This window comes from Bos indicus, chromosome 11 (genome assembly GCF_029378745.1).
Source record: "Bos indicus isolate NIAB-ARS_2022 breed Sahiwal x Tharparkar chromosome 11, NIAB-ARS_B.indTharparkar_mat_pri_1.0, whole genome shotgun sequence".
In the NCBI taxonomy this organism is placed as follows: domain Eukaryota; kingdom Metazoa; phylum Chordata; class Mammalia; order Artiodactyla; family Bovidae; genus Bos; species Bos indicus.
Genome location: NC_091770.1, coordinates 62,051,178 through 62,066,133, shown reverse-complemented (window position 1 = coordinate 62,066,133; position 14,956 = coordinate 62,051,178). Strand labels below are relative to the sequence as shown.

The 14,956-nt window shown below is 38.1% G+C and overlaps 1 pseudogene; it reads left to right on the top strand.

The window, feature by feature from the left end:
* LOC139185793 (craniofacial development protein 2 pseudogene) overlaps positions 1-14,956 on the top strand; it is a 181,320-nt pseudogene that overhangs the window by 761 nt on the left and 165,603 nt on the right.

Genomic DNA, 14,956 nt, shown 5'->3' with positions numbered 1-14,956 from the left:
GTCTTCAGTGGTTGCTGCTGCTGCTGCAAAGTCGCTTCAGTCGTGTCCGACTCTGTGCGACCCCATAGAGGGCAGCCCACTAGGCTCCTCTGTCCCAGGGATTCTCCAGGCAAGAAGACTTAAATGGGTTGCCATTTCCTTCTCCAGTGCATGAAAGTGAATAGTGAAAGTGAAGTCACTCAATCTTCAGTGGTTAAGTCGTATCAATTCAGAGGCTGGCTCTTAGAGAAGGAAAACTCTAGAAGCTGTATTCCCAAATATTATTTCAAATCAGGTCAGTTCACTTCAGTCGCTCAGTCGTGTCTGACTCTTGTCGACCCCCTGGACTGCAGCACACAGCCTTGCCTGTCCATTACCAACTCCCAGAGTTTACTCAAACTCATGTCCATTGAGTCAGTGATGCCATCCAACCCTCTCATCCTCTGTCATCCCCTTCTCCTCCCACCTTCAGTGTTTACCAGGGTCTTCTCAAATGAGTCAGTTCTTCGCATCAGGTGACCAAAGTATTGGAGTTTCAGCTTCAGCATCAGTCCTTCCAATGAACACTCAGGACTGATTTCCTTTAGGATGAACTGGTTGGATCTCCTTGCAGTCCAAGGGACCCTTGAGAGTCTTCTCTAACACCACAGTTCAAAAGCATCAATTCTTCTGCACTCAGCTTTCTTTATAGTCCAACTCTCACATCCATACATGACTACTGGAAAAACCATAGCCTTGACTAGACAGACCTTTGTTGGCAAAGTAATGTCTCTGCTTTTTAATATGCTATCTAGGCTGGTCATAACTTTTCTTCCAAGGAGCAAGCATCTTTTAATTTCATGGCTGCAGTCACCATCTGCAGTGATTTTGGAGCTCCCCAAAATAAAGTCAGCCATTGTTTCCACTGTTTCCCCATCTACTTGCCATGCCATTAAGTGATGGAACCAGATGCCATGATATTAGTTTTCTGAGTGTTGAGCTAAGCCAACTTTTTCACTCTCCTCTTTCACTTTCATCAAGAGGCTCTTTAGTTCTTCACTTTATCTGCCATAAGCGTGGTGTCATCTGCATATCTGAGGTTATTGATATTTCTTCCGGCTGTCTTGATTCCAGCTTGTGCTTCATCCAGCTCAGCGTTTCTCATTGATGTACTCTGCATATGAGTTAAATAAGCAGGATAACAGTATACAGCCCTGATGTACTCCTTTGCTGATTTGAAACAAGTCTGTTGTTCCATGTTGCTTTCTGACCTGCATACAGATTTCTCAAGAGGCAGGTTAGGTGGTCTGGTATTCCCATCTCTCTCAGAATTTTCCAGTTTGTTGTGATCGACACAGTCAAAGGCTTTGGCATAGTCAATGAGGCAGAAGTAGATGTTTTTCTGAAACTCTTGCTTTTTCAGTGATCCAAAGGATGTTGGGAATCTGATCTCTGGTTCCTCTGCCTTTTCTAAAACCAGCTTGAACATCTGAAAGTTCACGGTTCACGTACTGTTGAAGCCTGACTTGGAGAATTTTGAGCATTACTTTGCTAGCATGTGAGATGAGTGCAATTGTGGAGTAGTTTGAGTATTCTTTGGCATCGCCTTTCTTTGGGATTGGAATGAAAACTGACGTTTTCCAGTCCTGTGGCCACTGCTGAATTCCAAATTTACTGGCATATTGAGTGCAGCACTTTCACAGCATCATCTTTTAGGATTTGAAATAGCTCAACTGGAATTCCATAGTGCCTTGTAAAATGGAATTTCTGTTTTCAGTGCTTTAAGTTTAAATTCTGAACCCCCAAACATTTTGTAAAAGAGCCTCTTACTCCCTCAGAACCTCTAGAAACAATCTCACTTGGCAGACCAGATGGGATTAAGGGGGAAATATCATGGCCATGGAGAAGTTTCAAGTCTTCTTAGAAGGCTATTGTCTATTTCTGAAATATATTTACATATTTTAATGACTGAAAAGTCATTTTGTATGTGTATGTGTGGTCTGTTTTTTCATAATACACTACTGTGGAATTTTCGTTTGGGGTCCATGACACTGATAATCTGTAAAATTAGATATTTGTGATGTAAATGGATAGATTTACAGATGAAACTTACAGAAATTTAGGTGTTTGTGTGGGGAGCGGGGGCAGAATCTAAAGGAAGAAGTAAATGGTGACCTGGGAAGGAGTGTGTGTACATACAGGGATGAGTTGAAATGAGATTAACTGTAAACTAAAAGAATGCTGGAAGCCGATTTTTCACTGGTACTATATACTACCATCCAAGGATGATATAAATTCTGCTTATAATTTTCTCATTCTTTCTTCTACTTCTGAGTAGAAACTTGAGAAAATTCAGTTTAATTTACCCAGTTCTATGTCCTGGGATATATAACAACCTGTTGTATCTTTTTCTTTAGACAGGAACATTCTATCAACACAAGGAAACAATGGCTGTTGCCTTATTTCTAAGCATCCCTTTTTTGGTGCCTATTTAGATTTAATGCTTGACATAGTATCTGGTGCATAGCAAGGACTCAATAAATTTATTCTTTGTGACCAGTCTAGTGCCAGTAAATCTTTTCAACTTGCAGTGTTGTATCCTAGTCTCTACCCTTTGAGAGCTGTAAATAAGATTACATTTTTAACTTAAATTTAGAGGTAAAGAATTTTTAAGTTTCAGTTATTTCCACCTAGAATGTGAACTTGGGCCAATGTAAAAGAGTAATAGCAGAAAATGCACCATCCTGATGACTTGACAGTAAGCTTTCCTAACTATCCACCATGATCATTATCTAATATGGGGTGGTTTAGAAATTATGCTAAAGTATGAAATTAGTGTACAGATCAGCAATGTGTGTGGTCTTTTAATTCTTTTCTTGTCTATCCTGACCCCGTTCCACACACACAAGAAAATAAAGCAGTGCAGTTTTGGAGAACATGTCAAAGACATAAAAATTTCTATGTCATGCCCAAAGTTTAGCCAAGAGACCAAGCAATAATTACACACTAAACTGTTGCCCACTCTCAACATTGGCACCCATCTATACTCATCTAAATCCTAGGCCACCCACTGAAAGAAGAAAAAGGGGACTACTATTAATTAGTCAGAAGTTGCCAGTTATTGACTAGACATAACAGTAGGGCATTTTACTTGAGTCAAAAGGTGACCAAACAGGGTTAACTGGAAAATGATATAAAGTAATATCTATGAAACAGACTACCAATGAATGTGTAGTTTAAGAAATGAATGATGTTTCCAAATACTTGAAGAAGAGAAAGACTTCATTCTTTCCTGTTGCCAACACCCTGTTGTTAATGAGTCAGGAAGTTTTCCGAAACAAGTTGTGAATTTCAATTATAACATATCCTTCCATTTATTCATAGTATGATTTTTAAAATTACATTTGAAGGTTATATAACTTTATATCACAACAATATTGCTTTATATCATAGCAATTATTTCAAATAAGATGTTTTTAAAAACAGAGTTTTTCACATTATCTCAAGAGTTGATAAACCAATCTTCTGACTAGTCTTACAAGTTACCAGGCTTGCAAAAATGCAATTTAACCACAACATGCATTATCTTGTTCATGCTTATGGATAATTTCCTTCCCGGTTCTCCTTTGAAAGTTGCATAGAAGTCAGGTTTTTTCTATGTTGTCTCCTGTTACTCTTATTCTACATGTTGTCCAGAGGAAAATGTTGGTGACAAATGGTGATGCCCATAAATTGTTAAATCTCACTTCTATGCCAAACTGCGTATAACCCCTTGATTATAGAGGCAGAATGAACAGGCCCAGGAATAACTGTAAAGAATAGTCTGTATTCACTCAGAGTTTCTAATAAACATAGATTGTTTATATAGTCATAATTCAGAAATATGAAAAAAACTCACTAAGGAATAATACATCTCTTACTAAACTTATAAGATAAAATAAACCTTATACTCCTTTACTAAGGTGATTTATACATAGGTGATAAAATTGCTTATTGACTTTGAAATCCTCAAAAAGAACTGGTAAATAGGAAAGTATTCAGTTTAATCCTGTTTTTCTTCCTCTTTTAAACATATTAAAGATTCCCCACTGTGCATTCCATCAAACATCTTTTGATGGCTTTCCAAACATCTCTGCCTCTGGTCTAGCTTATTAAATTTCCTGCCAGTGCCACCACTGGGAAGGAAAGGATAAAGAATTTCTGTTCCCTAACTTAGGCTCAGGGAATTTATTTTAAGCATTCACACTCACCACCCTAACTAAATATTAAAGAAAAGATCCTCAGGACTGTTCTTTGGATGAAGCTTAAATAACTGGGTAACTGTGCCATTAAAATGGGTAATATGATTAGCAAACAAAAACTGTTTTTTCCCCTTCTTAGAATGAAAAGGAGTAGGACTGTCATATTAAAGACCATAGGAAAAAATGTGGTATACTGATGTTAAGTTCTGATATCATTTTTGATTGAACTTTTTAAAAACTTTTCAATAATGATGCACATCTTTAAAAAAAACAAAAACAAAAAACTAATGAGTACCAAAATGCCTATAAGGAATAGCAGTTCTCTCCTGCTCTGCCTTTTTTTATTCCAGTCCTGTTACCCAAGGCGACCATTATTCTTCTGACGGTTACCTCAGTTATACCTGATTGTTATTTTTAAGTGCTTATTTTGCTATTTCTTTGGTTTCTGGATTTTTGTTATTGTACATTTTGACTTCTTGTTATAATAGATATGGACTTTGCTCACGTATCCCTTGGACATTCTTTCCTCCATTGTTTTAGTCTCCTGAACTATATTTCCCAAACTTTCCTCATTGTAAGACAGAGAGAATATGGTATCCTATGGTAACCTGAAGGGAATTTGTAGATATGTATACTGGACTTCCTGAAAAATTAACTGCTTTTAAAATATATATAAAATAATGAAAATAAAAATAAATGTAAAGTAATATGAAAAATATTAACTGTTAAATTTGTAAAAAAAACCCTGAGATAGTGAAGGACAGGAAAGCCTGGCATGCTGCAGTCCATGGGGTTGCAAAGAATCGGACACAGCTGAGCAACTGAACTGAGATGAAATCTTCAAATTTTTGAATGAGAAATTTGAACTTCTGTGCCTGAACATATTATTTTAAAATCAAGTTTTATGCCTGAAAGCTCTACATAGGTTCTGATAAAGACTTTCAACTGTTAATCTCTTCAAATTCTTGAGAGTCACTGTACTAGGCTGGAAAATGCCTCCCAATGATATCCAGTTCTTAATCCCCGGGACCTATGAGTATTATCCTGTATGGTAACAGGGGCTTCAAAAATGGAACTAATTTAAGAATTTTCACATGGAGAGATTATCCTGGTTTATTTGGGTAGGTCCTAAATGTAATCACAAGTGTCCTTAATAAATGTATACGGAGGGAGATTCAAAGACAGAGAAGAAAAAACCATGTGATGATGCAAGGAGAGGGAGAAAAGATGATGTGATTCAAAGCCATGAGCTAAAGAATGAAGATGGCCACCACAAGCTGGAAAAGGCAAAGAAATGTTTGTCCCTTAGAGCCTCCAAAAGTTGCGTGGCCCCTCTTACATCTTGATTTCAGCCCAGAGAAATCCATTTCAACTTCCAGAACTGTAAGGGAATAAATACATGTTGTTATAAACCACCTGGACTGTGGTAATTTGTTTCAGCAGCCATAGGAAACTGATGCAGTCACCATTCATGAGGAACATTGCACAAATACATGGTAAAAAAAAAATTAAACCTTTTTTTTGCAACCGTTCAAAAATGTATAATGATTGATATTCTATTCAAAGAATCTGACAGCTTTTTTGTCTACGAACACAGTGTTATGATAAGGCAAATGGATTTTTGAATCCAACTGAAGTTTTTTCTAGCAAGTATTTTAAAATAATGTTGAGGCTTTAATTTGTAAAAAACACGTGCGTTGTTGGATCAATCAAGCTGAAACTACTTTGGATGACATTAAGAGGGCACATCAGCTGCAAACAATCAGAAGAATCTGATGTCTGTGAAGTCAGAGTTTCAGAGCCATCAGAGTTGCACCATCTTGGAGCTCCATGCTGGTGACAATGTGCTGAGTACAGCCAAGGATGTATTCTACCATCTGGACGTCTACTTCAGCAGCCAACTGCTGAGCGTACTGCTATTCACCTTGGATAAGAGGCCTAGTGGAACTACTAGACATTTCTTTTTTTTTTTCTTCTTCTTCTTTTTTTCCTTTTTTTTTAATCACCCATTCCACCTCTGATTTCTTTGGGCCATCTTCTGATAAAGCCTGTGAGCAGCTGGAGGTAGCCAATCCAGGGGGTAGCAACTGCCTGTCCCAGGCCTGAAAGACTTAATATCATGCTTCACAGCTATAAGCCATTCAAAACATAAAATTAGAAAATTCTGGTTTGTATTACTCCTCCCATGACTGCTGTGTAATATGCCAAGAAAATAAGAATTTGGAGCAGAGAGCAGTGCTAGGAGAGAGAGGCTATTCTCAGTTATCAGTGACTTTCAAAAAGAATGTTACAGAGAAAACATTAGAGGTTGACAAACCTACTGAAGTTTTGGCTTTGCATGGACAAATTAAAAACTAAGATTATTCAAAAATAGAAATTTATTGAAGAACTACTGTCTGAATTTGGAGCATCACAGACATTCAGTTTGATACGTAAGCTTTTTTAACACAAATCAGCATGGGATAGAGATCAGATAAAGGCACAAACGGAGTAACAGGATAATGAAAGAAAAAAGGATCTAACTAGACCATAACTTTCCTCAAGTCATGTTAGCTTGAGGGCTTTTACCAGTTTCCTAGTGAAAAGGAATAAAACAATAATAATTATTTGAAATTTTCATGTGTATGTGTATGTATGTTGGTATACATGCATATTTCCATATATTTGTTTATAATTTATATACTTTCTTATTCCAAAAAGAATTTGAGGCCAAGACACACATATTCTTGGTTAAGTTCATTGCTTAGTAAACTGCAATGAATATAATTCATTCTGTAGTGGAAATTCAGTTTCATCATTCTCATCTAATCTTTCTTGTTATCTGTAGATAGCCATGTTAAAGAAGTCCTTTAGGCATTATTTCTTAAATGGCTTTTTCTCAGTAGAGTGAACCCAAATGATAACAGTCCAGATTCTAGGGTTCAGAGAGATTTAGGAAGTAAGTGAACTTCATTATTGTATATTAGGTGTACTAGATTAGGTATGTTATACATTAGAGTTGACCCTTGAATAATGTGGTGGTGGCAGGGGAAGAGGCGTTGACTCTACCCATACAGTGGAAAATCCAACTACTGCTGTTTCTGTCTCAAAAACAAAGCAACTGATAAATGATTCACCCAAGGGTAGGAAGCTACAACAATTTAGTTAGAATCAAGACTGAAACTCTAGTTCTTAGGATTCCACCTATTGTGATCTCTAATTGAACACAAACTCTCCCCCATACTTAAAGATCTATAAAATGAAAATTAAGGTACTATGTTGAGAAAAATCTGTATATAAGTGGACCTTTCCAATTCAAACTCCTGTTCAAGGATCAACTGTACATGATCAGTCTCTAAAACCGTAAACACTGAAGTCCCTTTGGAACTATCCCTACAAAATATGTACTATTATCTAAGGGTTAGTTTGTTTTAATTTATTGGTATTTTTTTCTGTTTCAGGGTCTATAACAGTATTGATCTAGGGAGGCAGAAGAGTGTGTTGGAAAAAGCAGACTTTAGAAAATAGCCTGTTTTTTATTTTTCGTCTGCCACTTAAAACTTGAAAACCCTGGATAAATTACTTGGTTAACTTTATTAGCCTTAATTTCCTCACTGAAAGATTAAAGTAACAACTAATATCCTGTCTTGCCTCCTACAGATATCATAAAGATCATCTTGGTCAGTGTTGGCAGGATGATTTCAACTGATGGTTTCCTGTATCGTTTGACATAAATTAATGTCATATGTGTTATTACTTGACTGTTCAGTTCACTCACTCATTCGTGTCCAACTCTTTATGACCCCATGGACTGCAGCACTCCAGGCTACCCTGTCCATCTCAACTGCTCAAACTTATGTCCATCAAATCGGTGATGCCATCCAACCATCTCATCCTCTGTCATCCTGTTCTCCTCCTGCCTTCAATCTTTCCCAGCATCAGGGTCTTTTCCATTGAATCAGTTCTTGACTGTAATTACTTATTAAATATTTGTTTTTCCCTCCACAGACTGTAAGCTCCTTGAGAACAAGGACCATATCTATCTTGTATCCCCAGAGCATATCACAGTCTTTGGCACATATAGGCACTCAAAAGAAACTTGTTGAATAAGTTATCAAACGAGATATTTATGAATGAATTTTAAAAGCAATGGAGTGCTATACAGGTCTACATTAGAGTTTTCCCATAATTTCTTTAGGAAACATATTTGGGATGGCAAATAGTTGACTTATAATTTTACTTGTAGAATACTAAAGGAGGCATTTCAAAACAAGTTTGTTGTAATAGAATATTTGCAAAGATGGTCATAATTCTTCCTACTTCTGTACCCTGCTCCTTTGCAACATCACTTTGCCACTCCTGTCATTAAGAGGTAGAATCTTTCCTCCTTACCTTGAGTCTGGGTGGTCTGGTGACTTTCTTTGATCAATAGAATGAGGCCAAAGTGATGTTGTGTGACATTCAAGCCTTAGCCTTAAGAAACTTTTCAGTAGTTCATCTCCTCTGTTGAAATGCTGCCCTGAGATCACTATGTGAAGAAGCCTGTCCTGGCTTACTGGAAAATGACAGCCCACTTGAGGTAGAAGAGTAGTTAAATTATAATAGGTATGTTTAAAATCAATATAAGAGGATACTATTAGTGATTAAAAGGTGTGGTGGTTGTATATATGCTGCCATGGAAAAATATTCCTTTTATCTTCAGTGGGGAGAAAAGTCCAATTTTATATCCCAATTAAATTTCATTTACCCACCCCTCCCACCCTGTTCCCCCCATTACTTTTGCTCAGTCTTTACCTCTGGCTCCAGGAACTTGCAGTAGAGGGAGAAGCATGGTCTGTATTTTCATTCCTCTTCCTCTCTCCTTCTGGTCGTAGTTCCTCAGGAGCTGAGAGACTGGAGGAAAAATGTGGATGATAAATATCTTTTTAGTTCCCTGGTTTGCAATTACAGTTCTTTGTTAGTTGTTACTGCTTTACTTCTATATGGCAAAGATGTAAATGCCAGCTTTCTAATGCAGCATTTATAAGATTTGTGAGAACAGGAGGAGGGTGCTTGCAATGTCTTCCAGCTATGCAGTTCCCTGACCTGGGAGATCTGGTGCAAACTCGACTTCTTTACCCTACCTCAGCTCTTATAATTTGTAACACACCCACAGACTCTGGTTTAAGGATCCCCTTACCCAAAGACTGCTCTCTTAGGTGGAACATTAGCAGGATGACTTAAATCCTGCTTCCTTCCAAGGAGTCTGTTGGCTAATGAGAAAATCCTACTTCCTTGCCACACCAAATAGTCTGATAATACACTTCTCCTTTGCTTCCTAGTTTCCACTCTGTCATCTCTTTCTTTTCTCCTTTCTCTACTTAAAGTAGTGCAGGGCAGATCAACAGGAAGGCTACCTAATACTGATGAACCTATTTTCAGGGCAGGAATAGAGACACAGACATAGAGAATGGACACAGTGGGGGAAGAAGAAGGTGAGACAAATTGAGAGAGTAGCATTGACATATGTACACTACCTTTTTTAAAATGAATAGCTGGTAGCAAGCTGCTGTATAACACAGAGTGCCCAGTGCTCTGTGATGACCTAGAGGGGTAAGATGGTGGGGAGGCAGTGAGAAGGAGGCTCTAGAAGGAAGGGATATATATATATATATATACATACACACTTATGGCTGATTTGTGCTGTTGTATGGCAGAAACTAATACAACATTGAAAAGCAGTTATCTTCCAATTAAAAATTTTAAGAGAGATAGTAACCTAAAAAATATCCAACAAGTTGAGGTTGATGTTGATCTTCCCTTCTTGTGAGAAGTGATTTTTCAGTCTTTATACCTCCCCTGGTTTGGGAAGTAGGAAATCCGCTTCCCTGCTCCCCATGGAAAAGGTGCTGTACTCTGGCCTACAACAATGCTGACAATTTCTGTTTTCATTATCCTTCCTCAATCTTCTAGTCATAGAGACTGGGGATAGGTGGGGAAGGACTGGAATTGGAAGCAACAAAGCTCCAATTATTGAAGCTTTCTCTTTAAAATGAAAGATACTCAACACCTCTGTGCTCAGCTTGACATGTCACCAGCTCTGGGGCAATGTAAATCCTACTCAAATCCTGTGATGTGTCAAAAAAAGTTTTCAGGTAACAGAAAAACTCAAGGTGTGGAAATAATTAAATAAAATATGGAGGAAAACAGTTTTCAGATGAAATGTGTTCATGAAAAACATAACCGGACAACTTAAACCATTTTATTTTTCACCTTCTTATGAAATTTCCAAGCATGGTTTCATTCGTTTATTCATCCAACAAATATTCATTGAACACCTACATGAATCAGACACTAGTAGGCCATGAGTTTACGGTAGCAAACTTGATAGAGAAGTTCCTGACTTAAGCGAAGGTGACAGACTATAAACAAGTAAATAAAATAATAGTTAAATACTGTAGGTTGAATGAAAAGCTGTGAAGGAAATAGAGTGCTGTGATCCAGAATAAGAAGGAGCATTAATATGATAAGGTGGTCAAGAAAAGCCTCTCTGAGGGCATTTAAGCTGCTGCCTGTAGGGGCTCAAATATAGTCCATATGGTGCTCTCCAGAAAGGTACCTTTTCCTAATTACAAAGAATCCATGTGTGGGTTAAAGTGGAGGCTCTGAACATTTAAGCCAAAACCTGAAGGATAAAAAGGAGTCAAGTCAGTCATGTAAAGACCTAAGGGAAAAAGTACTCCAGATTATCAAATTACAGAGGCTCTGAGATAGAAAGAGCACTCTGTGTTCTAGGAGATGGCAGGAGGCTGGGGTGAGGAAATAAGAGAAGAGTGGCACAAGGTGAGAGATGCATCTGGAGAAGTAGAAAGGAATCAGACATTCAGGGCAGCTGAATAGGTTTTGGATTTTATCCTCTCCTTCATTTTAAGCAAGGGACTGACATGATCTGGTTTACATTTTTTAAAGACAATAGAGCTATATTTTGAAGGTAGAAATAACAGGAGTTAACAATGAACTGGATGAAGGTAGAATTGGATGAGGAGGGAGGAGTCATGGGGAATGAATTAAAAGGGAAGAGTCAAAAGTGGCAGTTCATCATAGCACCAGGTATTGAGATGGTCAAGGCTGAGGGGGAATTCAGATTCAAAGAGAGAAAATTCTGTTTGGTCATATTCAGTTTGAAATGCCTAGGAGACATAAGGAGATGCTAAGTAGATGTTTAAAGTTGTGAATCTGGAGGTCAAAAAGAAGTCTAGCCTGCCTGTATAAAGTTAGGAATTGTCAGCAGATAGTTTTTAAAGCTCAAGGACTAATATAGGGGAGAAGACATACAGAATAGAAAAGAGGGTACAGGAACTACAGCATTTAGAATCACATTAGAAAAAGGTGGTGTTAGTGGTAAAGAACCTGCCTGCCAATGCAGGAGACCCAAGAGGCTCGGGTTCAGTCCCTGGGTCAGGAAGATCCCCTGGAGAAGGACATGGCAGTTCACTCCAATATTCATGCCTGGAGAGTCCCATAGACACAAAGGAGCCTTGTGGACAGTCCATGGGGTCACAGAGCGTTAGACAAAGACTGAGCAACTAACAAGCAAGAGCAAGAGGAGCCAGTTATTTAAGAAAACCAGTCTAGTGTGCAATATAGAGTCCAGCAAAGAGAGTATCAGAAAAGGCCAATTATGAAAGTTTAATTAGTACAGAAAAGAGAGCCAAATTGAGATTGTTACTTTTATAGGAGTGATATGGAGATTGAAATAGGGAGATTGAAGTTTGCCATTTATCTTAGCAATGCTAATTATAAGAAGGCAGTGGAACTTTGAAGTTCTGAGAGAAAATTAATTCTGAACCTAGAATCCTATAGACAGAAAAAGCATTGAAGGATGAGGGCAGATGAGGGAATTTTAAACTATTTTTTGATCTCTCATACAACCTTTCAGAAAAAAAAAAAAGAAACATGGGAAGCTGGTAATAGGATCTGCTCTATGAATGCAATAAAAAGATGTTTCAGTGCAAATATTTAGACTTCCAAGGTGATCAGTAGTAATAAGAATGAAAAGTAAGAAGGAACTCAGAAGAACATCTTTAAGAAAAAAGTAGATTCATTTTATACAATAGCATGTTTAAAAAACCTTAATAATTTTAATGAGAGTGACATGTTTTTCCTGTCATCAACCAAAAAAAAAAAAGACAATTAAAATCTTTAGTAAAGGCAAAAAATTGTGTAAATCATGGTCCAAATATGAAACTAAGATGTGACAGTATTATGAGTAATAAATGGAAAAGAGAATCTGTTTGACATTGACACCTAGAACATTCTCCTTCAATAAGCATACATTTAATAATATGGTTTACATTTGTCTTTTTACACATCTGTTTATACAATTGATTCAGCAGTAAATGAGATTTACAAAATTGTAATATTGAAAAAAAGCTACTGGAGGTGATGGAATTCCAGTTGAGCTCTTTCAAATCCTGAAAGATGATGCTGTGAAAGTGCTGCACTCAATATGCCAGAAAATTTGGAAAACTCAGCAGTGGCCACAGGACTGAAAAAGGTCAGTTTTCATTCCAATCCCAAAGAAAGGCAATGCCAAAGAATGCTCAAACTACCGCACAATTGCACTCATCCCACACGCTAGTAAAGTAATGCTCAAAATTCTCCAAGCCAGGCTTCAGCAATATGTGAACCGTGAACTTCCTGATGTTCAAGCTGTTTTAGAAAAGGCAGAGGAACCAGAGATCAAATTGCCAACATCCACTGGATCATGGTAAAAGCAAGAGAGTTCCAGAAAAACATGTATTTCTGCTTTATTGACTATGCCAAAGCCTTTGACTGTGTGGATCACAATAAACTGTGGAAAATTCTGAAAGAGATGGGAATACCAGACCACCTGATCTGCCTTTTGAGAAATCTATATGCAGGTCAGGAAGCAAGTTAGAACTGGACATGGAACAACAGACTGGTTCCAAATAGGAAAAGGAGTACGTCAAGGCTGTATATTGTCACCCTGCTTATTTAACTTATATGCAGAGTACATCATGAGAAATGCTGGACTGGAAGAAACACAAGCTGGAATCAAGGTTGCCTGGAGAAATATCAATAACCTCAGATATGCAGATGACACCACTCTTATGGCACAAAGTGAAAAGAAACTAAAAAGCCTCTTGATGAAAGTGAAAGTGGAGAGTGACAAAGTTGGCTTAAAGCTCAACATTCAGAAAACGAAGATCATGGCATCCGGTCCTATCACTACATGGGAAATAGATGGGGAAACAGTGGAAACAGTGTCAGACTTTATTTTTGGGGGCTCCAAAATCACCGCAGATGGTGACTGCAGCCATGAAATTAAAAGGCGCTTACTCCTTGGAAGGTAAGTTATGACCAACCTAGATAGCATATTGAAAAGCAGAGACATTACTTTGCCAACAAAGGTCCGTCTAGTCAAGGCTATGGTTTTTCCTGTGGTCATGTATGGATGTGAGAGTTGGACTGTGAAGAAGGCTGAGTGCCGAAGAATTGATGCTTTTGAACTGTGGTGTTGGAGAACACTCTTGAGAGTCCCTTGGACTGCAAGGAGATCCAACCAGTCCATTCTGAAGGAGATCAGCCCCGGGATTTCTTTGGAAGGAATGATGCTACAGCTGAAACTCCAGTACTTTGGCCACCTCACGTGAAGAGTTGACTCATTGGAAAAGACTCTGATGCTGGGAGGGATTGGGGGCAGGAGGGAAAGGGAACGACAGAGGATGAGATGGCTGGATGGCATCACTGACTCGATGGACGTGAGTCTGGGTGAACTCCGGGAGTTGGTGATGGACAGGGAGGCCTGGCGTGCTGTGATTCATGGGGTCGCAAAGAGTTGGACATGACTGAGCGACTGAACTGAACTGAACTGAATATTGAAAAAAATAACTTTAAAAAATAAGTTGAAGGACAAAATACAAAAGACAATTATCCTAACACAGTAAATGTTATAATTATTGACTGTGTAAAAGTAGTGATACAGCTAATGGAAGTTGGGAAGTGGAGGGAAGTGAAAGGATGCAAAGGCACTCATCTTACATAATGGAGGAATTAAGAGACATTTTTAAATGTGTGGATGAACACTTTCTAATGGTAGATCAGAAAATAGAAGTTTAACGACCCAATCAAAAAATAGGCCAAAGAACTAAACAAACATTTCTCCAAAGAAGACATTCAGATGGCTAACAAACACATGAAAAGATGCTCAGCATCACTCATTATCAGAGAAATGCAAATCAAAACCACAGTGAGGTACCATCTCACGCGGGTCAGAATGGCTGCTATCCAAAAATCTACAAACAATAAATGCTGGAAAGGGTGTGGAGAAAAGGGAACCCTCTCACACTGTTGGTGGGAATGCAAACTAGTACAGCCACCATGGAGAACAGTGTGGAGATTCCATAAAAAACTGGAAATAGAACTGCCATATGACCCAGCAATCCCACTGTTGGGCATACACACCTAGGAAACCAGAATTGAAAGAGACACGTGATGAACACCCCAGTGTTCATTGCAGCATTGTTTACAATAGCCAGGACATGGAAACAACCTAGATGTCCATCAGCAGACGAATGGATGTGAAAGCTGTGGTACATATACACGATGGAATATTACTCAGCCATTAAAAAGAATACATTTGAATCAGTTCTAATGAGATGGATGAAACTGGAGCCTATTATACAGAGTGAAGTAAGTCAGAAAGAAAAACACCAATATAGTATACTAACGCATATATATGGAATTTAGAAAGATGGTAACGATAATCTTATATG